At 42.2% G+C, this 25,816-nt stretch overlaps 1 pseudogene; it reads left to right on the top strand.

Annotated features, from left to right (window-relative positions):
- The first annotated feature begins 2,591 nt into the window (after positions 1-2,591).
- On the top strand, positions 2,592-3,861 carry LOC130028205 (TAR DNA-binding protein 43-like; annotated as a pseudogene).
- The last annotated feature ends 21,955 nt before the right edge of the window (positions 3,862-25,816 follow it).

Below are 25,816 nucleotides of genomic sequence, written 5' to 3'. Positions count from 1 at the left end.
ATCCACATCCACACTGCCTGGTTTCCAAGCCCATACTCTCCCTGCTAATCTGTCACGCCTCGTGACTCAGCATAAAGAGCCCAGCATCTGTCACAGGGATTAAAAATGCTGCCATTTCTGGCCATACGACTCCTGTCTTATTTCTCTTAGCCTTAATTTCCTTATCCCCAAAGTGGTGCTTGTTATTTATATTATCATTTTAATTATCACTAGAGAATGAGACAAACAAAAAAAGTGAAGAAAGACATGATACATGCAAGCACACAGAGACAGAAAATCCAAAGATGTAGGTCAGCCACAAGAAATGACTCAATTCATCTGGTCAGCTAATTGTAGTCATGGCTGGACAAAAAAAAAGAGTTTGTTCATTATTGTTTCAGGAATCTTTCCATTGGTGAGCATTTTCCTGGCCTATTTAGGTAATCCTTGCCCATGATAACTCTAGGATCCTTCTTTTCCAACTTCAGTTTGCTAGCTTCATTCTCTTTCGTTTCTATATTTCATCTAGAAAATCCCATTGGATAATGCTTTTTATATTTTTGGCAAAGGACCTTTATATTCTTCAAAGAGGAGCTCCTAAAAGGCAGCTCATATAGAGAAGGGACCACCAAGTAAAGGATGCTTGAAGGACCCGCTCGGGATGGGAAATGTGTGTTGAAAGTAGACTATAGACCGAACATGATGACCACTTAATACCTGCATTGCAAACTACAACGCCCCAAAGGGGGGGGGGAGAGAGAGAGAGAGAGAGAGAGAGAGAGAGAGAGAGAGAGAGAGAGAGAGAGAGAGAGAAAGGGGATCCACCTGCCACAGAGGCCGTGGCAGCGGAAAGGGTGGGAGGGGGATTGGGGGTTGGCGGGGAGACCAGGGGGGTTGGTGGGAAGGATACTGGGAACATTGGTGGTGGAGAATGGGCACTTGGTGGAGGGATGGGTACTCGATCTTTGTATGACTGAAACATAAGCACAAAAGTTTGTAAGTCTAACTGTATCTCATGGTGATTCATTAAAAAATAAAACTTAATCAATTAATTAATTAATTTTTTTAAAAAAGGGAGCTCCTATATAAAATGGATGGTGAGGGGGGCTGGGAGGGGCACGGGGGGGGGCGAACTCAACCTTTCTTGCTGACTAGGATCACTCCATAGCATAATTCCAAGTTACCAAAAGATCCTCTTCATACTGAGGATGAAAATGGTATGAAATGAAGAAAGTGAAGGAGACAGCATGTTTGGAAAACAATAGACACCATTCTCAGCAGGGATGTCATAAAGAATTTCATGGAGCACTCATGAAATTCTTTCACTTGGTCACTTGACATCCCGCTATTCAAACTTTAAGACCTGAAAAATATACTGTTCTTGAAATGAGCACAGGAGACCCAGGAAGAAGAAGCCATTTCATTATTATTATTATTATTATTATTATTATTATTATTATGAGTGAATCACCATGAGATACTGTTACATACTTATAAACGTTCATTTTTGCATTTCAGTCATACAATGATCGGTTACCCATCCCTCCACCAGTGCCCATTCTCCACCACCAATGATCCCAGTACCCCTCCCACCTTCCCACCCCCTCCCCCTCTCCACCCTGCCTCTGTGACAGGGCTTTCCCTTTTGTTCTCTCTCTCCTTTTGGGTATTGTGATTTGCAACCGAGGTATTGAGTGGCCATCATTTCTGTTTAGTGTGCTCATATGCTAGCTTACCTCAGCATTGGATCATACCTGACAGAAGTGCTGGATTTGTTGTCATTACTAATTGCATGATGGAACTGAAATGTTTTCCCACATATTCTGCTTTCTAAAGTAAGCAGCTGCTTTGGGTTGATTGAAGAAAATCAGTCCAAACAGTAAAGTAAATCAGGGTAAATGGCTATAAAAAAATGACAGAAAGGAAACTTAAGAAGTCACTCTCATCTCTTTTCTCTACGGCATCAAAGTCAATTTCTTTCTTATCAATCTCTTCCAAATGCAGTCAGCAAAACATATCGTTCTAATTCTTTTTGTGGGGGGGGGGGTATTTTTAACTCCTCAGTGAATGTTTTTCTTTTCTAAATTCTAAGCCTAGTTCTTGCCAATTGCTTTCCTTTTCAATTTTTTTTAATTGAGGTGGGATGCCACACCCAGCTCTGTTCAGGGGTTACTCCTAGCTCTGGGCTAAGGGATCACTCCTAACAGGGCTCAGGGAAATATATAGGGTGCTAGAGATGGAACCTGAGTTGACCGTGTGCAAGTAGGGTGCCTTACCTGCTGTCTATCTCTCTGGTCCCACCAATTCCTTTCTAATGTATTCAAAAGCACATAGATGTCTAGTCCCACAACAAGATGACATTTCAATTAAATCCAATTTAAAAATTATGCAAAATAGAAGACATTGGTGAACCCAAAGAGCTCGATTTAAGAATGTGTAAAATACTTGAATACTTGAATATGATGTCACGAAGAATATAGAAATACATGAATAATAAATACATCAAAGTGTTCAAGGTTAGTGCGAGCCGAGAGCGAGCGGTCGTGGGCGCTGTCGTTGCGTGCGCCGCCTCGTGGGTTCCGAGCGACCTAGCGGACACCGAGCGGGCAAAGATGACCGAGTACATCCGAGTCACGGAGGAGGACGAGAACGACGAGCCCGTCGAGATCCCGTCGGAGGACGATGGCACCGTGCTGCTGTCCACGGTCACGGCGCAGTTCCCGGGCGCCTGCAGCCTGCGCTACCGGAACCCCGTGTCGCAGTGCATGCGCGGCGTGCGCGCGCCTGGTGGAGGGCATCCTGCACGCGCCCGACGTGGGCTGGGGCAACCGGGACTACGTGGTCAACTACCCCAAAGATGACAAAAGGAACATGGAGTAGTCTGATGCTTCGTCGGAGGTGAAGGTGAAAAGGGCCGTGCAGAAGACGTCTGACCCCATCGTGCTCGGCCTGCCCTGGAAGACCACCGAGCAGGACCTCAAGGAGTATTTCAGCACCTTCGGGGAGGTCCTCATGGTCCAGGTAAAAAAAAAGATATCAAGACTGGTCACCAAAAGAGGGTTTGGCTTTGTGTGGTTCACGGAGTATGAGACCCAAGTGAAGGTGATGTCCCAGCGACACATGATTGATGGACGGTGGTGTGACTGCAAACTTCCAAATTCTAAGCAAAGCCCGGATGAGCCTCTGAGGAGCAGGAAGGTGTCTGTGGGCCGCTGCACCCAGGACCTGACTGCCGACGAGCTGCGGCAGGTCTTCTGCCAGTACGGGGAGGTGGTCGATGTGTTCATCCCCAAGCCCTTGGGGGGGGGGGGGGGCGTTTGCCTTCGTCACATTTGCAGATGATCAGGTGGCCCAGTCCCTGTGTGGCGAGGACCTGATCATCAAAGGCATCCTCTGCGTGCATATCTGCAATGTGGAGCCCAAGCACAATAGCAATAGGCAGTTAGAGAGAAGTAGAAGATTTGGTGGTAATCCGGGTGGCTTTGGGAACCAGGGCGGGTTCGGGAACAGCCGGGGCGGCGGGGCGGGGCTGGGCCACAAGCAGAGCAGCAGCATGGGGGGCGGGATGAACTTCGGCGCCTTCAGCATCCACCCGACCATGAGGGCCACGGCCCAGGCCGCCTTGCAGAGCAGCTGGGGCATGATGGGGATGCTGGCCAGTCAGCAGAACCAGTCGGGCCCGTCAGGGAACAACTTGAGCCAGGGCAACATGCAGAGTGAGCCCAACCAGGCCTTCGGCTCCGGGAACAACCCGTACAGCGGCTCCAACTCAGGCGCCGCCATCGGGTGGGGGTCGGCCTCCAATGCGGGCTCCGGTAGCGGCTTCAATGCATGGACTTCAGCTCCAGCATGGACTCGAAGTCGTCGGGCTGGGGCATGTAGGCTGGGCTGGTCAGTTAGACGCTAGAGACTGGTGGGAATTCAAATTTTTCTAAACTCATCGTAAATATATTGTAAGATACATACGCACTAAGAATTTTCAAAATTGTTTTTTTTTCGGTGTGGAGTATATTCAGGAGTATTTTTGACATCTTTCATTTAGAAAAAGAAGAAAAGCTAAAGGAATTTTCTAAGTTTTGTTACATAACGGGTTGAACTCTTGAGTGTTTGAAAGTGAACTGCTGTTAGCCTGACAGGTAAACCAACACCACAATTGCTATCAAGAGGCTTCTCCTGTAATTATTTTATCCCTGGACTTGTCACCTGAATTATTTGCATGTTCAAAGTGGAACCCATTGGTTAGAGCTGCAGTCTTTCCTCCTCATTTTAATTTGAACCCCACCATACAGATTTTCTCCGTAGGAAGGTCCCTGGAGATCGTGGTGTTGCAATGTTTGGTTCTTTTCTTTCTGTTCAATTTCTTAACGCTTGTCTCCCCTCATATGCGAGAGTACGATATGAAGCCTTCATTTAATCTCTGCAGTTCATCTCATTTCAAATGTCTGTGGAAGAAGCACTCACTGACAGGAGTGCTGTACTCACTGCGCCGTCGGGCTCCGTCCGCTGCTTTGCCCACGCACGCAAGAGCTCGTCCCCACGCCGACAGGCTTCGTCTCTGACGGTGGGTGTCCCATTTTTATCTGCTACTCTTTCTTTCCTGGAGTCGGATCAACGCTGTGACGGCAAGGCTGTGCTGTGAACCAGAAGGCTGTCTGAACTTCTGAAACCTTGTGTGGGATTGATGGTGGTGCCGGGGCATGAGACGCTGGTATGAGCGAGGACAGGAGAGCGTGTGCAGAGACTTGGTGGTGCATAATGGAGATTCTTTAACTGGGCGAGATGTGTCTCTCAACCTGTGGCTTTGGTGCGAGAGTGTGCGGAGAGCCATGGTAGCAGATAACATACGTACGAATGTTTCTTGCATTCAAAGGACATACACGTCTGTTGGAAGACTTGAAGTGAGTCTTGCTCTTAGCAAACCAACGTTAGCTGAATGTGTTAGTGACACGATACTGGTATGCCCCGCCCCCTTGTCAACTGCTGTGAATGCTGTATGGTGTGTGTCCTCTCCTGCTCCTGATCTGTTGGTGTGGTCATGTGGCCTGGCGCTGGTGAGCTGAGCTTACGTGCTGTACAGGAGTCTCGGAGCGGAGTCGCCAGTGGGGGGGGGGGGGGGGGGAGCGATCCTGGGGCCTGCCCACCCCGAGGATGCGGTTGGCGGTCTTGTACCCTGTGCTTGGATGCTTTTATAAGAGTTGCCAATGTTGGAAATTCTGAAATAAAACTGATTTAAATAAAAAAGTGTTCAAGGTTAAAATCTAAAAGTCCAATAATTTTATAGTTGGTGAGAATGCAAGCCACTGGAATCCTCATAAATAGGCAGCAAATGTGATGGTGGCAAATTCCTTAGAAAATTAAATGTACTTACATACTTAGCAACTCCATTTGTATTTCTCCCTAGAAGATATGACAGCATATGTATACACAAACTGTATAAAAATACACATCAGCTTTAGAGAAACTGGAACTCATCCAAACATTTATCCACTGGTTAGTGTACAAATTGTGATAAATCCCTGTAATAGAATGCTTCTCCCTGATACAAAAGAATTATTCATGGAATTCTATAAATACTTTTATGTTCTTTTCTTTCATTTTAGTGTTGGGGCTCAGAGCTTACTTCTAGCTCTGTGCTCAGGGACCACTCCTGGTGGTGACTTGGTGACCACATGGAGTCCTGGAAATTGAACCCTGGGCAGCTGCACTATATAGCTCCAGCCCCTGGGATTCTATAAACCTTATACTGGACACAAGGCAGCATACTTTGTAATTAGAAATACATAAAAATGCAAAACAGATTATGGTATAATAACCCAGGCTACTTGCTCCAGTCTAGGATTATTTGGGCAAAGAATGACTAGAAAAGCATACAAAAGAACTTTCTGAATAATAGAAATGTTCTAAATTTTAATTGAGACATTGATTACATCTAGGAGTCTCAGTGAATTTTTCACATTATATGTAAGCCACTTTCTTTTTTTCTATTCCTCAGCCAAAGAAGGCAGAAAGAAAGAAAGAAAGAAAGAAAGAAAGAAAGAAAGAAAGAAGAAAAAGTGTACGTAATAAGCCCACTAATATTCTCAAGTTATCTCAAAGATTTGTAATAGTAGTTGGACCAAAGACTAACCGAAATAAAGATAAGACTGTAATTTGAGATACCAAAGAGTAATGAATAAGACTTTGCATATGATTTATTTAGAATGGGTGAAGGACAACTAGAAGGTGAAGGTAACCACCAGATTCTTGGTTTGAGACAATTAGGTGGTTTGTGGTTTCAAATCCATAAAAATACAGAAGTTGAAACTTTAATTGATATGTGAGGGGATGAAAACGATTACATGTTTCACATATGGTTGAGGTGACCCTAAATTATGCAAGTTAGGTCTGGGTAAAAGTTAGATATACTGTTTCACCTTGGATGGAGGAGGAATAATTTCCCATAATGTCTTGGTAGTTATCATCACACAGATATCATAACACAGATAGAAAGGAGAGGAGGTTGTCTAGAAAGAGAATGTAGTGAAAGTGCAATTAAAGAACTGATATGACAGAGCCTTTAAAAGAGTCTATAGACCAAGTAGAGAAGATATGGTTGACAAAGAACACTGACAAATAATGCCTAGAGATATCTGAGTAAGGCTACCTGAGGAAGGGGAAGCAGCTGACACAGACAAAAGAACTATGCCTTTGATGAAACATTGGGTTGGAGAGGATAGGGTGGGTGGGTTTAGCTCCAGACAGTTTCTTTAGGTTGAAAGATGTCAAAGTTTTACAGCTTTGAGCTGGGAGGCCAGACCACCTCCTGAAAAAGACACAGGGGAAAAACGAATGGATTTCACAATCACTAAAGTAGAACAGCAGAATTTAACTTTTAAAACTTGGATTAAAAGCTTGAGACTGTATAGGGTAGGCACCTGCCTGGCATACTGCTGATCCTGGTTTGCTCACAGCACCACATATCATCACCCAAGCACAGTGATCTCTGAGCACGGAGCCTGGAGTGGCCTGAGCATACCCAGGTGATGCCCCAAAATAAAAACAAATAACAAACAAACAACGTTGATAAGGTCTCTGGCAAGTGTTCAATGACAGTTGGAATCAGTGCCTTGATTTTTTTCATAATAACAACCTGTCTAGTTATGCATTTTCTTTTCTTCTTTCTTTAATTGAATCACCAAGAGATAAAGAGTTGAAAAGCCATTTATGGTCAGATTTCAGTCAAACAGTGTTCCAACACCAATCCCACCACCAGTGTACATTTCCCACCACCTGTGTCCCTAGTTTCCCTCCCGTCACTCTTCCCCCACAAGCCTCTCTCTACAGCTGGCAATTTCCTTCTTTCTCGCTTTGCCTGTTTTTCCCCATCTCTTTCTGTCTCTTTCTGTTCCCCCCCCCATCTATCCCCCTCCCCACTTTTGGGTATTATGGTTTGAAACACAGATACTGAGAGGTTATCCTATTTGTTCTTTTACCTATTTTCAGCAAGCAGTTCTTAGAGTGATCATTTCCAACTATCTTTGTCAGTGCAATTTTCAATTGCATAATGTTATGCTTATGCCCAAGCTAGAAAGGAGAATGGTTGGGTTCATATAACATCATAACATCATGGATATACAAAAAGTTTCAATTAAAGAGTCAAAATTTTAGAGAATGAATAAAATTAGGTATCAAGGAGAGAGGAGAAGGACAGGAGGAAGCTGATGGACAGAAGAGGACAGGTACAAATTTGGACAGGAAGATCAGGTACTGTCACAGCACAGGGTTGTTGGAAGTCTTTGAACCAGCAAACCAAAAAGACCAAAAGATTTGTCAGAGAGGGAATGTCTGCGTTGATTATTTCAGCAGATCCAGCATTTGGAGAAAGGAAATGACACAGGTATCAGATTGCTAAGGTAGAGTAGAGATCACAAAACCAAAAGTCTAGGATATTAGGTGAGTCAACTAGAAGGATAATGAAGTTTTATTGATGATAGCAGATGCTGGAGAGCAAAACCATGCCACAGTTTTGATAGTCCAGTCCAGTGAGTAAGGCTGTTTCCAAACCACCACATAACAGCCGTGAGCAGGAGATGAGAGTAGCATAGCCAGCTGGCAAAGAATGGGAAAAGAATTGATGTTTGGACAGCAAATCAACCCCAACAACCATCTTAAAAATGCAGAGAGATGCAGAGAATCCTCCACTTAAGAAGACTAAGAATGAAATTTTGTTCTTGTTTCAGGGGGAGCAGATCTCAGCCTCATCAGGAAAGGTGGGTGAAGGGGAGGAAGTCGTAGAGTTGGCGCTGGACTGAGATGAAAGAAAGAGAGAGGGTGAAGAGTAAGGGCCCGGTGAGGAGTGCTGCTTGGCTGTGGAAAGTCAGAGGGTGAAGGGTAAGGGCATGGTGAGGAGTGGTGCTTGGCTGTGGGAAGTCAGCTCCTATTCTCTGCCACTAATCACTGGCCTCAATCAGTGTGGAGCGAACGGTAGTAGGGGCCACAGCAGAGTATATAAAACTAGAATGTGAGGGAGATACAGAACCACTGCCCAACTACAGCTAATCGTCTCTTCATACACTGCCATTAATCAGTCAACAAAAGGGAGTTCTTAGTCTCAAATGAGGTTGATGAAAATAGTTGATTACCTAAACTTCTTTACAGGTGATAAAATAATAGAAAAATTACAACTGAGTAGCCAATTCACCATATTATTGTTAAAGACTTTGATATAAAAATGAAAATAAAAAAATAAAGACTAATATAAAGGCTTGTCGACCAAGTGATCTTTAATTGTTTAAGGGCAAATCCTGAGCATGTCATTTTCTTTTCTTTTTTTTTTTTTGTTCCTTTTTGGTTCTTACCCAGCGATGCTCAGGGGTTACTCCTGGCTTTGCACTCAGGAGTTACTCCTGGTGGTGCTCCAGGGACCAAATGGGATGCCAGAAATCGAACCCAGGTTAGCCGCATCCAAGGTAAACGCCCTACCCCGCTGTACTATTGCTTCAACACCCTTAACATGTTATTTTCATTTCCTTTTAATTTCACTTCCATTGACTATTCCAGAAAACAAGGGATATACTGCTGAAATGGTTTTTATTGTCAAAGTTCCTGGCTTTTACATTGCTGTGTAGGCTGTAATTAATTGCCTTAGTGGCCTCCTGGTCCTAGAGAGAAATATGAGAAAGGGGCTTACTTGACTGGTATTAGTCAGTGGGGATGCACCATTCATGACAAACATTATCCATATCACTCATGTGTCTGACAGATATGTGATTGGCAGCTAGACTGAGCACATTTCAGCTGCAGGATTTATCCCAAATTTGATTCAATGATTTCTGAGATAAAAGCATCATAAATATCTTCAAGCAGTCACTAGAAATTGTCAAGGCAGTAAAGGAGAAATTATTGAATTATCGATTCTGATACTGAATTTCTGTTTGATATTTTTATTTATATAACTGTTGGTCTTCTAAAAAAAATACACTTTGTTCCAGTGCCAGACATCTCATGAGAAATTCATTTTCTTTTCATTTTAAGATACTTGGATTATACAGAAAAGGCAATGAAATAGATTAGGAGGATTTAAAAAAGAAGAAGAAGAAGAACTAAGTACTAAGGCAGAAGGGAAAAAGCTCAGTGAAGACAGGAGTTTATTGAATAACATGAGTGTGTTGATCTGAAGTCATCCAGAATAGGATTAGCAGAACACTAGATGAAAGACAACCATGCGAGCAAGCCGGGTCCTGGGAAAACATCCAACCCCGTCAAAAAATGGGGCAATGAAATGAACAGAAACTTTCTCAAAGAAGAAATCAGAATGGCAAAAAAGCACATGATAAAACGTTCTACATCATTAATCAAGGGAGATGCAGATCAAAACCACAATGAGATACCATCTCACACCTCAGAGACTGGCCCACATTCAAAGGAACAAAAGCAACTGATGCTGGCGTGGATGTGGCGAGAAAGGAACACTCCTTCACTTTTGGTGGGAATGCGGACTGGTTCAACCCTTTTGGAAAACAATATGGACGATTCTCAAAAAATTAGAAATTGAGCTCCCATTTGAGCCAGCAATACCACTCCTGGGAATATATCCCAGAGAGGCAAAAATGTATAGTCGAAGTGACATCTGCACTTGTTTGTTCATTGCAGCACTCCTTACTATAGCCAGAAACTGGAAGAAACCTGAGTGCCCAAGAACAGATGACTGTTTAAAGAAACTCTGGTACATCTACACAGTGGAGTACTATGTAGCTGTTAGAAAAGATGAAGTCATGAAATTTACATACAAGTGGTACAACATGGAAAGTATCATGTTAAGCAAAATGAGTCAAAAACAGAGGGATGGACATAGAAAGATTGCATTTGTCTGGGGAATATAAAGTAACAAAATATGAGATTAATACCCAAGAATAGCTGAGATCAGCACCAGGAGGATTACTCCATAGCTTAGAGGCCAGCTGGGCATTCTAGGAAAAGGGCAGCTCAGATAGAGAAGGGAGCACCAAATAAAGGGTGTTTGGAGGATCTTCCCAGGAGGGGAGATGCTTGTTGAAAGTAGACTCTGGACTGAACATATTTGCCACTCAATGCCTCTTTTGCAGAACACAACACCCAAGAGGAGAGAGAGAACAAAAGGGAATGCCCTGCTACAGAGGCAGGGTGGGATGGGGATGGGGGTGGGAGGGATATTATCCATTGGGGTGGAAAATGGGCACTGGTGGAGGGAGGGGTATTTGATCATTGTATAATTGAAATCCAAGCACAAAAAATTTTAAATCTACAACTGTACCTCATTGTGTTTAACTAATGAAAATTTTAAAAAATGGAAAAAAAAAGAAATAAAATAAAAAGATGAAACACCAAAGATGCTTTGCAGGGCATGGGATCAAAAAAGATTCAAGCATAATCCATATTTTTTTTCAATTTGTCTAAATTTTTATTTGACTAGCAATACTTAGATCTCCAATTTTTACTTCCAGGCTTTTCTCTGAAAATGATTTTTCCAATCAGTTGTCTTGCCATCCAGAAACACAGGTTTGTTTTGTTACTCCATTAATTTCCTAAATTAGACCCATTTTAGACCATAAAAAAACAATCCAAGTAATTCACCTTTCTTTACTTTTCATTTCTACTTTATTATTTTTCATATTAGGTTTCTACTTTAGAAATTGAAATTAACTCTTAAAGGTGTCTCAACCACCTCGCTTTCTAATGCAGGTTTCATCTTTTCAAACTCTTCAATATTTAACTGAGGTGATATGTTTATAACATTCTTTGTTACAGATGCAAGTATGTAATTTGACAAATGTATATAGTACAGCATGCAAACCACCAAAGGAGGAATTATATCCATCTCCACACCACTTATTCCATCTCTTCTTCCCTTCTAGTCATCATCAATTAAATACATAAATATTTAGATACTGTTTGAAAAATTTTAATGATAAAGATCATGACATCTAAGCATTATGACAAAGGTCCACTTGATTTGAAACGGTACTAATTCTTTAGAAAATTATTCTTTATAACAATATATAATATGAAGTTGCAAGTGACTTTGGGTATGATCTAATTCAACAGTGTACCCATTTTTTGGGCATTATATAATGGGATGGGGAAGTTATAGTGAGTGAATATATAAAGGTTGAACAGGATGTCAATGGAAACAATGAATGAAATATCTCTGGATAATATAAGACATTAGGTAAAGGACGTATTTGTATTGGAAGCCATATAGAATATAACTGAGACATTTTCCCAGAACACAGACACAAAATATTAAATAGATATTCATTTCATGAATGTAAATAAATAAGGCGTGTGGTACTAAACAAATGTAGATCAATATTGAACTTTTTGATTAATCTAAATATTCTTCTGTTTTGCTTAATATCTTTTAAGTAGAATGGATTAGAGAAAAGATACAGACCCAGAATAATAATACTCAGAGGAATACTGCTTAAAACTGGATTAAATTTATATTTACTCAACAGAAAATTGCACATGTACTTATGCATGCAGTGTCTTCCATCATCCTTACTTCATATCCCCATTATCAATTTTGCCAGATGTGGCTCATAACAAGAACAAGCGAATATCTTGAAGACCCATGAATAGCTTATTTGAATGGAAATGTCATCTTGTTTGGTTCAATTAAATTTGTTCTTTGGTCAGTTCATAGAAATTCTTTCTCTTATTGATACTACCCATCTTTGCCTTGAAGGAGAAGTACAAATATCCACAGTGTAGATGTAACCGTCAAATAACTTTTCAGTGTTTCCAACTGTCTGAAAATACCTATGGTGGAAAGTAGTCTAAGTGAAGCCTCTCAGTGTGGGATATTTATGGCACTGTAACTATTACTGGCATTTGGACTTCATTCCCTTGTACCTTTTATCATTCTTTAGTGCAACGATGGTTCAGATTTTGTGTTCTCTCCTACAACCAGTACTTCCTTCTCCTCCACAAAAATGTTATCTGCCAGTCCAAGTGAACACCGGCATGCTGCTGGAAAACCTGAGAATGTATGTTCTTACACACCATCACAAAATTGAAGACCAGCAAACTGTTTTACATTTTTGTGAGGATACCTTGGAGGTATAACCAACTGACATAGAGATCAACTGAACATAGTGAGACAGGGTTCTTCCGAAAATGTTTAGGATGTCACATCATTCCACTTTGCTTCTTTATTTTCCTATGCGTTTTTTTTTTCCAACACTTCCTGAGGACACTTTTCACAGAAACATTCAATTTGCTGTTCGTCTCCAAAAAATCCAGTCTAAACAAGTTGACTGAAACAGTCGTGTGCCTCTGGGACTGCCCTCCTGAAATTCTTGGTCAAGCTATCTTTGATTTGACTTTCATTAGTGAGGTCCAAAGGGAGGATGGAGCAAATGGCAGGAAGCTTGGAGACTTGGCTTGCACAAAATCCTGCATCGTGCTGCTTCCTACCTATAGGGCAGGCAGGTTCTCAGCTCTCACCTTTGAACACAGACACAGTCTCTTAGTCCTTGGCAGTACGTTCTGCCAGGTTGCATGATGTTGCAGATATCCGTGAGTTTTGGTACTCAACTTAGGGGCATATCATGCCTAAGCAAGTGCAACATTAAAAGAGAGAAGAGAGGTAATGATGACATCTTCAGATGAAGCCCATAATAGCAAACAATATGCACTGTTCTGTTCTTTGAAGGAGGCCTCACATATTCACCTACAGTGGGTCTCCACAGATTTTGTAGAAGCACCCAGTCATCTTATTTTCTTCTTTATATTTTTTAATTTTTTGTTTTGGGGTCATACCTAGTGGTTTTCAGGGTTCAAACCTGGTTCTACTCTCACGGATCAATCGTGGCAGTGCTTAGGAAACATATGGGGTATGAGAGATTGAACCTACATGAACCATGTGCAAGCTAAGTGTCTGCCTGCTAAAGTATCTAACGCAAGTGCCTACTTGCTAAACTATCTTTCTCTCCCCATTTTTTGGTAATGATCTTAACAAAGACAAAGCTTTTGGTGAAAAATATTAATGGTCTTATTAATAGTTAAGGTAAGAAAAAATTTTGTTTTGAGTTGATGTGGTAGAATTGTTAAATATGCTTCTAAACTTCAATATCTCCTCCTCTGAAATGTATACGTACTTTGCTATAATTACAGCAGGTAGGGCATTTGCCTTGCATGCAGCCAACAAGGCAGAGCCGAGTTCGATTCCTCCGCGCCACTCGGAGAGCCCAGCAAGCTACCTAGAGTATCTCGCCCACACGGCAAAACCTGGCAAGCTACCCGTGAAGTATTTGATATGCCAAACACAGTAACAAGTCTCACAAAGTTACTGGGCCCACTAGAGCAAATCGATGAACAACGGGATGACAGTGACAGTGCCTATTTACTGATCAGGTTGGATTATTTTTTCCAGTATGCCTTTTATCTGAGTGTGGTCTTGTGATAAAGTTCTGGTTAATGCTATATAAACATGTAAGCATATGGTATTTCATGAAATCAGCCTAGAAACACATGAAGGAAAAGAAATCAATTGTCTTAGGTGCGCCTGAGCCATTAAATAGTGATAGAGGATCATGAAGTAGCTTTAATAGGAGAAATAATCAGTTATAATTGTGTTGTAAAAGGTAAAGCTTGGTACTTTGATAAGAATGCTATATGTATTTCTGGATTATGCACATTTAAATTCCATGTAGTTAAGAGGGCATCATACATTGCGACCTTAAAGTCAGAATACTTGAGGTCTGAGCAAAAGTACAGTCGGTGACATGCTTACTGTGCACATGGGTCTTCTTCCTAGCACATAATATAGACTCCTGAGGCCACTACAAGTGATCAGTGTAAAACCAAGAAGGAATAAGAACTGACCATCACTGGATATGCCCAACCCAAAAAAGAATGAAATAGATGTGAAAAATAAAGTCAGAGTTCTCTCTTTCTCTCTCTCTCTCTCTTTCTCTCTCTTTCTCTCTCATAGAGGTTGGAGGAAATTGGACACTCTGGTGATGTATATGATTTAAAACTTTATACGCAAGAAACCATATAATTAACAATACTTAAATCACTGTTTTCATAGGTAAATATATACAATATATAATCCTGTACTAAACCTATAATTTTATGGCATACCCAGTGGTGTCAGACTTCATACTATACATAGATGATTTTGCACCTGAATATAAATGGACAGTCATGGAAAATAAATTTATTTCATCAAAGCCTGAGGGTTTATTTTCATTAAAAATTGCTATTCACATGCTTGTAGGTTTATATACCAGGAATGAATGAGACTGTGCAGACTCTACTTTCTCTTTCTGACTCATTGTGATGATATTGGCACCCTCTGGTTCCGTCCATGTTGAAGAAAAGGGCACATTTTCATAATTTCTGACAGTTGAGAGGTAAACGTACTGCATTGATATACGTTTTCACATTCTCTTTTTCTGCTCATCTGCTATTGAATACTACGTTGTATTCAGATTGTGGTTAAAAAAAGCACCACAATGAACATAGGTATGCATATCTCATTTCAAATTGTGTTTTTGTACTTTTTTGGAAAGAGATATGAGTGTAATCACTGAATCATATGGCAGATCTTTTTGAGAAATCTCCATGGCCTTTTCAGGAAGGCTGAACCAGTATTTTTTCACTTCAAAAAGAGAAGGTTGGGGCCAGAGAAATGGTAGAGGGGGTAAGGTACTAGCCTTGCCAACAACTTATACCAATGCAAGCCCCTGCACAATCTACGTCCTCCCTCAAACCCCCAACCCAAGCCTCACCAGGATTGACTCCTGAGCACATAACCAGTAGTATGGCCTGAGCACCAAGAGAGTTCTCCATCCCTAACAGCAAACGACAAGAGAAAATGAAGGATTTGGGGTTTTCTTTTTTCTTTATTCTTTTTGCTTCTACAACTCCATCAGCACTTGGTGCTTTCATATGTTCTATCCTCACTGGTGTAATGTGATATTTTTGTCATTTTTATTTACGTTCCCTAGATAATTCCTGATGATAATTAACACTTCATTTTATGTTCCTATTGGTCATTTCTATATCTTTTATGGAAAAATATTTGCCCAACTCCTCTCCCCTCTGTTTGGATGAGGTTATTTGTTTTTGTTTATTTGTTTGGTTTGGTTTTGGGGTCACACCCGGCGATGCACAGGGGTTTCTTCTGGCTTTGCACTCAGGAATCACTCATTTTTCCCCCCACATTGCTTCTTTATTTTCCTATGAGGTATTTTTGCCAACACTTCCTGAGGACACTTTTCACAGAAACATTCAATTTTGCAGTTCGTCTCCAACAAATCCAGTCTAAACAAGTTGACTAAAACAGTTGTGTGCCTCTGGGACTGCCCTCCTGAAATTCTTGGTCATGCTATCTTTGGTTTGACTTTCATTAGTGAGGTCCAAAGGGAGGATGGAGCAAATGGCAGGGAGCTTGGAGACTTGGCTTGCACAAAATCCTGCATCGTGCTGCTTCCTACCTATTGGGCAGGCAGGTTCTCAGTTCTCACGTTTGAACACAGACACAGTCTCTTAGTCCTTGGCAGTGCGTTCTGCCAGGTTGCATGATGTTGCAGATATCCGTGAGTTTTGGTACTCACCTTAGGGGCATAGCATGCCTAAGCAAGTGCAACATTAAAAAGAGAAGAGAGGTAATGATGACATCTTCAGATGAAGCCCATAATAGCAAACAATATGCACTGTTCTGTTCTTTGAAGGAAGCCTCACATATTCACCTACTCTGGATCTCCACAGGTTTTGTAGAAGCACCCAGTTATCTTATTTTCTTCTTTATATTTTTTAATTTTTTGTTTTGGGGTCACACCTGGCGCTGCACAGGGCTTTCTTCTGGCTTTTCACTCAGGAATCACTACTGGCAGTGCTCAGGGGGCCACATGGGATGTTAGGAATCAAACATGGGTCGGACACGTGCAAGGCAAACAACCTACCCGCTGTGCTATCACTCCAGCCCCTGAGGTTATTTGTTTTATTGCTGAATTTTGTGAGTTCTTTATAGTAGTAATTTAGATGCTAGTTCTATGTCAGATGTGTGATGTGTGAATTTTTTTTCTATTTAGCAGAACATGTTTTTGTTTACTGATAGTTTCTTTCTCAGTGCATACGCATTGTAGTTTGATGAATTCTGCTTATTTTTTTCTCCTCTACAGGGCAAGGCTCAGGAACTGGTGCGGGAGTATAGTAGGTAAGGTGCTTGTCTTAGAAGTGGACAACCCGGGTTCAATCTCTAGCATCATTATTCGTAAGTTCTTGCAAACTATGGTTTTAAAGAAAACAATTTAATTCGGATTTTATTATATATTAATATCAATAAAACATAATTTTCTCTGTCAGCCTTCCTCTAGGCATTGGAATATCACCAACCATCTGAAGAAATACCAGAACACTTTTCAATATAATGAATGCTAAGTTGTTTATATTTCTCTGTTTTCTTTGTCAGTAGAGCTGAATCATTGGGAACTTCTGAAATCAATATCATGAAGGCATGCTTATACATCTTTTTCTCCATTTTATGGTTTCAGTTCTAATATCACGGTCTAGCCTATTCTAAGTTAATTTTCTTACATAGTGTAAGATTCTATTCCAACCTAAATATGTTTTTATGCTTGACTCGGGCTGGAGTGATAGCACAGCGGTAGGGCGTTTGCCTTGCACGCAGCCAACATGGCGGACCCAAGTTCAATTCCTGCACCCCTCTCGGAGAGCCCGGTAAGCTACCGAGAGTATCTTGCCCGCACTGCAGAGCCTGGAAAGCTACCTGTGATGTATTCAATATGCCAAACAAATATCAACAAAGTCTCCAATGGAGACGTTACTGGGCCCACTGGAGCAAATCGTTGAACAAAGGTAGGACAGTGTCAGTGTCAGTGTCAATTTCATTTAATCGTGAAGAGTTGTGACAAATGGAACTAATTTATCCCTTTTACAATGTGGCAAAAATGATTACGGGGACAGAGAGATAATTAGTGGACAGGCACTTGCCTTGCAAATACACAACCAGGGTTACATCCCTGGCACCACATATGAACTCCAAAGCCCAATAGGACTGATTCCTGAGCACAAAGCCAAGAGTAACCCCTGCACATAGAAGGGGAGGGTATTAGACAAACTACAAAACTAGAAATGCAACAAACAAAATTGAGAACGCATCTTGGTTTATTAGCACACCCATCATCCAATATGTACAACTGGGTGTCTGCACTGAGAACTTTTAAAACCTATTTCTCTTAGTAACACTAAGTACACAACATATTACTATCAGCTATAATCACTACTTGGCCCATGCTTTTGAAGTTTTATATATTAATCGAGGTGGAAAATGCCTTAAATCCTAGGCTTGCTTCCAGATGGGGATAGACTCTTGGAAGCTATCTCAAACAATACTGATCCATTTGCTTGAATAAATTACTCTTTGAGAAAAGACAACTTCAGTAGTAAAATTCAAAAAAATTCCAATAAATAATTGCAAAAATAGTAATAATGATTATGATAATAATCATAATCATAATAATTAGCCAGTCATAGATTCAGACAGGTGCATTGGGGAGCAAGGGAATATGAACAAAAACTAGAGAAGTGGAAAGGAAAGAAAATACATAAGATATTAGACTTCAAAGAAACTTGTTAGAAAACACTTCTTTCCCACTGAGTTTAAAAAAAATAAAAACAAGATATAAATAACAGCATTTAGGAAAAAATGAGAAATACCCTAGCATTTAGAAGAATAACTACTTATAATTCTTACAAATGAATACCTCAGTGAATAAAAACTGACTTAAAGTCAGAATAGACATGACTATGTATGCCCATTATATAGAAATGTTTTGACATATCTGGAAGTAAGGAATTCTGTGTTGATGTTCCCAAACCACATATACATTCCCACCTATTTTTTGAAACACCAAAATTTGCTGTTTATTATTTGTCTTACATTTTTTCAGGCACCAACATTGTTATTATTATTTTAATACGTTACACAAATAAAAAGTCAAAGTACATTAAGACTAGTGTAATGAACCTCTGGGCAGCCAGAATCCAGCATTTGTGGCACAGTCCTGCAACCTGGTAAAAACAATGTTTAAGAATTCAACAATCAAGAGATTTCACATGAATTTTGATGAGCCAAGCCCTCTTGTGGGGTTCATAGGTTGCAAAAAATACCATCAATTTTAGGGTCATTTACTTCAGTTAATTACAAAGAGGCAAATAAGCATGGCAAAGTTTACATAGAATCAAGGCTTCACCTGCCTCCCCACTTTCCCAACAACCTGTCTGAGGAGAGGAACCACTTCCAGAACCAGCTACAGTCCAGTACTGCAGTAGTGCAGGGGGAGTTGGATATCTCTTAGGGTCCAATGTAGCTGGATAGCTGGTGAGTGGCTACAACCGTCCTTAAGCCTACCCACAAGTACACAATGTACAGTCACCGATTTCCTACTTCTTGCTGTATCATAGGGCTGAAACAGTCCTCTTTCCTTTGATGTGTTTTGCTTAACGTTCAAACCCAACCGTGCTCAGGTGCTTCTCCAGGCAGGGTGCTCAGGAGTTGCTCCTGGGATGCTTCAGGTACCAAGGGGTCGAGGGATCAAATCCAGGCCTTCAGTAGGCAAAGCTTGTACTCACATCCTTGGAGCGATGCTGGCCCCATGTTTTTGGTAGGGCCCACGTAAGCCCACCTAGCTGGAATGACTACCATCTTCAGCAGTTGGTGGACCGATAGCGGAGAGAAGGAAATCACTGAATTAACAGACCCAGAAAGGCAGTCAATCAGAACCACAACGTCCCTAATTTCCCCAAGTCCAACCAAGCAGAGAATAGGTCTGTTGACAGTTGGGGTTCAGGGTATAAAAGGGGCTCAAAGATGTAGGGTTTCATTCTCTCTCTGGGGAGAAGACCCTGATTGATTGATCGATCAGTACCTCGACGCTATACTTGGAATGAAATAAAGCTCTGTTGAACTTTCCCATTTGTCCTGCACCCGTTCGTGATATCACAGACCCTAACAGTTTGAATGTCCACATGCTGCTGCTCTTGAAAACAATCATGCAATTAGAAGAACTATTGGTTGCCCACAGAGGGAGAGACAGGACTGATATTTCAGATTCAGAAGACTGCGAAGCTCTTATCAGTAAGTGTTCTTTATAGGGGTTTATCTCTTCAGCAGAGATTAGAATGAAAATGCTAGAAACACATATTGAGAGGGCAGAAATATAGTATAGTGCTTAAGGTTAGGAATCTCTGACATGATTTCTGGGATCGAGAAAGTAGTGCACTAAACTATGTCAAGGCAGGAAGGGTCAGGGCATAGAATCATGCACTTTCTCTCTGAGGACACTCCATTCCCACTCGTTGTCTTGCCATTCAGAGTCACTTTGGGGAATGGGGAGTTCTGGGGCTCCTGGGGTGGGGGTGGGGAGCTGCCCTCAGGCCCAACTGCTGCATGAGCAGGAGTGGCTGCAGTCTCCATTGTGATGTCTGTGTTCTCTGCACAGGGTTGTGGGACATGGAATTCTCACTGGCCAATGGGGTTGCAGAACCTGGACCACACCCATGAAGCCCTCTATAAAAGCGCGACCTCAGCCTCTTGTGGCAACCTCTCTCAGCACTTTGATGAGAAATCCTCAAGGAAGTAACGAGATGAGGCCCCAACCCCCATTACCAATGGACACCCATCTGAATAAAGATATAAAATTAAAATTGGATAAAGCTGGAGAAATGGTAAGGAAAAAGTGCTGGGATCTGGTTCCCGTGGCTTGCCCAAGGCCCATGATGACCCATCAGTGGTCAGTGTGTGGCCACTGGCTGATAAACCCCTGGGCCCTTTCCAGACCAAACAAGTCTTTAGCCAGTCTCACCCAGCAGCTGCTGCCCTCCTGGGACTCTTGGTGACTCTAGTCCAGTAACCCCTCGGGCTCCCCTTCTCGAGACAAACACCATCCTCCTGCCCATGGGTTCCTCCCATGGAGACGAGTATAAGAGAACTTTTGTCAGTGAGATGGGAACAAGCAGGCTCAAGCAGGTGTTGCTTTGCTTTTCTGCAGCTCAAAAAGTTCGAAGTGGAGAATGATTTAGTCCCTGGCAAGAGAAGAAAAAACAACTGCGGAGACAGTGGCAGGAACACCGCCACCTCCAGGCCCTGCCAACTGCCGAATGGGGTGAGTCTTGCCCTGCAGGACATCCCAAGGAGATAGGTGCTCAAAGGGTGTTGCAGAGATGTTTAGGAATGTGGAAGGAGGGGGTACCCACAGAAAATCTGTTGCTGCTTCCCCACATGCTCGTGCTCTGCTTGGCCTGACATGGGGGGCAATCCCAAAGCCCTGAACTGGAGTGTTTCACTTGAATGGGCAAGTTTGGCCTTTGAGATTGAGTTAGGACACGAGGGGAAGGGAGGGGGAAAGGCGGGAAGAAGTGTTTCTCAGGTATCAGCATGCTGGGCAGCCGAAGAAAAAAGGGTTCTTGTGTCTCTCCTCTGCCACAAGCCATGATCATTTATCTGTAGCCCCCTTTGTTTAAGCGAGCCCCTTCATCAGAAATCTGGTTCTAGTTCTTACAATGGAGGAGCTTAGGTGGATGGATGCAGCCCTTCGGCCACCTACCCCATCCTCATGGGCCTGATGAAAGGGATTCACGGTGAAAAAAAAGCCTTGCAATGGGACAGGCTAATCCTCCAGGTAGGGAAATGTGTGGTACTGGTCAATGGCCCTATTTGTTATGGCCGCTTTGTTCTCTCCTGCCACATTGCAAGGGGACCTGCCACCCCTGGACACCTGGTCTCGGTTTGTCTCCCTATTTTCCCTGGCCCCTGTCTGCTCTGTACTCTTTGCTCCCTTTAGACTAAGGACTGGGGTGAAGTGTGACCTTTACTGCTGCAATGGAGAATACTGTCCCATGGGAAAAGTGGCATGCCAGGTGCCATGCCCTCTGACAGATCTGCACGAGGTGCTGGCTGCATTCCCACTGTCGGGGTGTCTCTTGTTCCCCCCTTGGCCCGTTCTGGATGTTTTCTCTACTGCTTGATTGACTGTGATGTTCTGGAATTTGTTTCCCTCTTCCATCTTCATCAGGAAGCAGGGAACAGGAATGAAAGCACAGAGCCCTAGTTGGATGATGGGGGTAGAGGTGGGCAGGAGGTTTTCAGGTAAGGGGCTGGGGTGGCGCTGACTGACCGACTCACTTGGGTCTTCCAGAGTGGAGAATACGTTAAGGACCCGGAGAGACAAAAAATGGAATTTCTGGAGCAAACTTTAGCAGATATCACCGATAAGGTAAGCTCTGCTCCTGCTGGGGTGCGGCTCCTGCCTGAAAGGGGGAGGAGTTGCTGGGAGCCAGGGTAAGAGAGAACCAAGGCAGTTCCCATGAGGGAAAAGGGGAAGGGCAGTGGGAAGGCCTCTATGTCAATTAGGGCCTGGCCTGGAAATTATAATCAAGGCTGAAGTATGTATCAAGAGAGAGTCCAAACAACGGGGGGTGGAGGGGTGAGGGAGGAGGGGCACAAAGCAGGGATTGAGCCCTGGACTGACGCCTAAACTTCACCACACAATAGCAAGATTCGGAAGCTTAAAGCCAGGTACAAAGATTCCTGCGAGGTTGGAGGAGGGAAGGAGGCAAGGGCCTGAGTGGTGTTGGTAGTGGTGTGCGTGTGTGTGTGTGTGTGTGTGTGTGTGTGTGTGTGTGTGTGTGTGTGGAGGGGGATCTCTTAAGTCCTGAGAGTAAGAACATCAGGACCTGTGCGGGGAACAGACTGTCCCAAATGCTCTTTCCTTGGGCCTGGGAGTCTGTGTGTGACAGTCACCTGTTCTTGCTGCCCCTGCTGGCCATCCTTAATCCCAGCTTCATGCCCGCAGGTGAGGAAGAGCAACCAGGAACTCTGGACACTCTTCATCCTACAAGATTGTTACCTTCAAGATCTACAAGAGTGCTCTGCTAATCTGCACAGACAACTGGCTACATGCCAAGACTCAGCCATCAAAAAGGAGCGGCAGCTCCTGGAGCAATTAGACCAAGAGAAAAGAAACCATGAGTCTGAAATTAAAGAACTTCAAGTGAGAGAGGGGCCCTGTACAGTTGAGCAGGAAGACCTGAAGCAGGCTTCCTTCCTCACTCCCTCACCACCTTCCTCCCTCTCCTTTAGAAACTCGTGAAAACCAGCAAAAATGAAACACTGCACCTGAAGGCTCAGCTCAAAGTTCTCAGCATTAATGCAAATAGTAAGTGACAGGAACCGCAGGAGGGAGAAGCTAGCTTTGGGTGAGGTGGCAGCAGGGTGAGGGTAGGGCTACACAGGGAGGCAGAAACAAGCCAGATCTGCCCTAGTTGGCTCCACTGTCTTTGGCTCTTGGTGACCCTGGGGATCCTCCCATAGGAAATGGAGCTGAGCAGGAGCAAAAGGAGGAGAAAGTGGTGGAAGAAAAGCAGGAGGAGGACAATGAGAAGGACAAAAAGGAGGAGGAGGAGGAGGTGAAGAAGGAGGAGGTTAAGGAAGAGGAGGAGGTTGTAAAGGAGAAGGAGGAAGAGGAGGTGAAGGAGAATGTGGCAGTCCTACAAATTTCAGAACCAGACATTGATGTTCAGAATGAGCCTTTCACAGTGTTTACCACAACCTCGGTGAGACTGACTGCTGCCCTCAGGGGATCCTGGGAGAAATCCTCCTTAACTCTTGTTTTCCCTTCCAATTTCTCTCAACCCCCAACTTTCCCATGGCATATTCTGGGCCACCTCTTCTCAACACCTCCTTGAAAACCCATGTATGCTATTAGGGGCCAGGAAGGGACTGCCCTTCCCAAGGACACCCAACCAACACACCCCATTTGATCTTCCCCCAGCTGCAAGGTTCATGCATTCTACAAGAACAACCCGAAGAGGAGATTGAGGAGATCTTAAAGAACATGGAAGGGAAAGGAAAATCATCCCAGTCCCCACTGGACAAGAAGGCCACAGGCCATGAGACCGCTGACTATGTCATCATACAAATGGATTCTGTGGAAACAGAAAATAATTCAAGCTGGGGACTGAGGTCCTACCTCTCCTTTATCCCCTTTATTAAGCGGTCACATGGACCCACCATGTCAAAAATTGTAACAGTGTAATTCTGTTGTATTCTCCACCTCCCCACCACCCTCCTCCTCCCCACCCACAACACTTTTCCTAATCCCACAACACTTTTCCTAAATGTATGTTTAGAATAATAATAAAATATTTCTAAAAGTACTAAAAATTTTCTAATCTCTGGGCAAAATTAGCACATCAAAACCTGCATGCTTTCTTAAAGATCACACGATGACATGCCTGAGGTTTGGATATGAACAGAATTCTTAGCATTTTTTTTTCTTTTTGGGAGACTGACACACATCTAAAATAACAAGAGAATACAACCAAAGCTGGCATGGATGTAGGGAGAAAGGGATTCTCATTCACTGCTTGTAGGAATGTCTAATGGTCCAGCCTGTTTGAAAAAAAACATATGGATGATCCTAAAAATATCTACAAATTGAGATTCCATTTGACTCAGCAAATCCAATTTTTGAAATACACCCTAAGATCTTGCCCAATAACAAAATGAGAAAAAGCATTTTCACCCCTCTGTTTCTTGCAGCGTTATCCAGAAAACAATTCTGGAAACAACCCAAGTGTCCAATAATGGATGACGAAAAAATGAAACTATGGTACAGATACAGAATGGAATATTACTTGGCCATAAATACATAAAGTAATGCAGTTTCCTGCACATGGAGGGAACTGTCAAGTTTCATGCTGAGTGAAGTTAATCAGAAAGAAAGGTACCGATACTGAACGATCTCTCTCATATGCAGAGTGCAATACAGAGAGTAAGGAAACATAATGGGGGAATAATGAATGTCAAAAATCATGAATGTCAATAATGAACGTCACTTCCAAAGGAAGTGGAAGCAAAGAACATAATGGGTAGTCTAAGGAAACATAACAACTGAGGGGACTTGGAGATAGAACAAGGAGGGGGCAAAAACTGCAATGGAGGGAAAATAAAATGAGAGGAGGAGGTGAAAAGGAGAAAGTGAAAAAGCATTATATATCATCAAAGTAAACTGAATTCCACAATAAATTCAGAGTCAACAGCAGGATTCAGGATTTGTCCTAGGGACACAGGAAAGTTAAATAAAAACAAACTAATTGATGCAATATAGGAAGGCATGTAAAGATGTATCAAATGATGTTTTACATAATCCTAGGACATTGGATAAGATTTAGTAAACATTTACAATGAAAAGCCCATTAAGTTTGGGATTAAAGAAACATATCTCAGTAAAGTACATGTTGTATTTGAGAAACCCACAGTTAAATCATATTCAGTTGTGAAAATTGGAAGATTTTCCCCTATCATCATGTAAAAGAAGGGATGTTCATTCACACCACTATAATTCAACATAACTCTAGAAGTTAAAGTCAGATAAATTAAGTAGCAAAGAGTAATAAATTAGGCAATAAAGAAAAATTAAAATGACCAGTGCTTTCAAAGATTTATGTTTTAAAAACTTCTGAACATCCCCACTGAAAAGCTGATTTTAAATAAACCAATATAGTAAAGTCGCCTGCTATAAAATCAATATATTAAAATATCCTACATATTTATATGTAAGAAAAAATGAAAGAAATATTTTAAATAAATAATTTTATTTATAATTTATCTAAACATTTATGAACCTAGAAATAAACTTAACAAAAGTGAGGCACTTATACATCAAAAAATATGTCATTTGTAAAATAAAGATAATATGCAAGGAGAAAGAAAGACCATGAAAATGAATTTCAAGGCTTACCGTTAGGAAAATTACCATCTCATAAAAATTATCATATAAATTATTTATATATGTATGTGTACACACACACACACACACACACACACTTTAGCACTGTCCTCCCTTTTTTCATCGATTTTCTTGAGCGAACACCAGTAACGTTTTCATTGTAAGACTTGTTGCTACTGTTTTTGGCATTTCGAAAATGCCACAGGGCACAGGCAGCTTCTGAAGCTCTGCTGAGCAGGCAGGATACTCTGGGTAGCTTGCTGGGCTCTCGGAGAGGTACGGGGCATAAAACCCGGGTCAGCTGCAAGCAAGGCAAACGCCGTATCCGCTGTGCTAAGTGGAGTGCCAGCCCATATATGCACACATATATATTTTAAAAATACTTGAAATTTTGAAAGCTTTGCATACAGGTGGCCCAACTTTGATTCCCAGTACCGCATTTGGTTCCCTGAGCACCAAGTCAGGAAGTGCCCCTGAGCAAAACCGGATGTACTTCCCAAGCATGACCCCTCCAGAACATAAACGGTATATTTCTGATTTCAAGTGATGAACAT

The sequence above is a fragment of the Sorex fumeus genome, unplaced genomic scaffold (assembly GCF_029834395.1).
Source record: "Sorex fumeus unplaced genomic scaffold, SorFum_2.1 ptg000039l, whole genome shotgun sequence".
Lineage (NCBI taxonomy): Eukaryota > Metazoa > Chordata > Mammalia > Eulipotyphla > Soricidae > Sorex > Sorex fumeus.
This window is presented reverse-complemented; position numbering and strand designations above follow the sequence as displayed.